Raw genomic sequence first — 1711 nt, forward strand, 5'->3', positions numbered from 1 at the left:
GCCGATAGCTGGAAGATATCAATGCACTCGTGTTGGGATAAAAATCTATTTCAAAGAACAAGACTCGAGGCACCCGTCTGCTTTATTTGGGAAAACACACAAGTTCAATATACGTATTTGTAGACGTGGTAACATTCGAGATCTTTGCTCAGGTACCGCAACCCATCACGCCAGAAACACCGCGACTGACCCAGAGTGCCCCATATTTAAGGTCGCAAACTAAAACTGCATTTGTTATTAAGGTTACAACGGAAGAATAGACACATTTCACGACAACGTTTCTGAGACCCTGAGGTCATTGTTTCAACATTCAGTTGCCCTTTATCCGCAGAAAAACAAGCAGATATCAGTGAGAACAAACGAGCAGCTGTGTTCCCTCTTCATCCGTCTCTTGTCTTGCTTCCGCCAGCTTCATGACAGAGGGTCAGCGGATATTGGAGTCCAAATTAGGTACATAGCAGGAATTACCAAAAGAATCCCCCTACAATTTCCCTCCTTTTGATCCTTGGCCAGCCCAATTGTTCACATTTGTCACTCTGCTTCTCATTTTCCCCGCACCTGCTGTCGTGATCAGTCGCTAGGTTGGGGAGAACTGAGATCCAGACGTTTCTGAATTAGCTTCCTGTGATCAATAATGTATTTACCTCCAATGCAGTAGTCAGCGTTCGCTTCTTTACCCTACGGAGTTTATAAGAAGTCCAATAGAGAAACATGTATCTCAATGACAAAACTAATTCTACAGCCACTAATTTGTGTGAGATTATTCATATCCAATCGTGTATATTAACATTCATTCCCCAGTTCCACGCCTTCTCATACCAAGGTGTATATTGAAGGCCTTTTTGCAATATCTTTTTTCCACCATACGTAGCTCCTTTTCAATAATGTGGTATCGTTTTATGCTTGCCAGAGTGCGGTATTTGATATACATCAGGTCCGCATGCAGATGAAGTATTGGGCAGCCAGCTTACTGTCTTATTGGTATAAAGCTTGCTTACTTTCATCAGTCAAGTTCAGTGTAATAGTTTCTCGAGCATGGATATATTTCATTCGCGCTCGTCCAATCGTTACTGGTAGACTCGCGGTGAAGCAGAAGCTGGGGTTCAGGATGTTACAGTGATAAATGCCATAGTCACCAGTTAATTGGTTGGTTACCACACAGTGTTCACCTTTTCCACAGGAGGCTGAGTGAGTTGGTTAATACTCTGATGGGCTTATTTCCAAAACATATCCCTTCATCCAGTTAAATCTGCACTCGTCATTACTCCCCCAGTCCACTGGATGTGGACATATCGTTAGGCTTCCTATCCTGCGGCAACCTGATAATGAGACCCCACTCGTGGTTCCGTTCCGTTTGATCGCATATTGATCCATCGATAATATCGCATCTAGTTCTCAACCCGGATTAGACCCAGTTTCTCCACCTCAAACTGGCGATAATGTCCATTCACCCCTTTTACCATTACTGGAAGCATGAGGACCATCCCCAGCAGGGAAGCATGGGAATCGTTGCATCTGCCTGTCGATGGAAAGACTCTTGTCATTCCTTTCATCGTCCATGCGTCCAGTTGCACCGGATGCTCTGCCAGGCGGAACAGATGGTTGCTATTGATCCATTCCGGATCTTTGCCCCAGTGTATTTGGTCCAGGTCTTTTCTGACCTGCCCGATCATCAATCCACCGTAAGAGTGGCAGATGTCTGGCTGAAACT

This window comes from Pristiophorus japonicus, unplaced genomic scaffold (assembly GCF_044704955.1).
Source record: "Pristiophorus japonicus isolate sPriJap1 unplaced genomic scaffold, sPriJap1.hap1 HAP1_SCAFFOLD_47, whole genome shotgun sequence".
Classification (NCBI taxonomy): Eukaryota; Metazoa; Chordata; class Chondrichthyes; family Pristiophoridae; genus Pristiophorus; species Pristiophorus japonicus.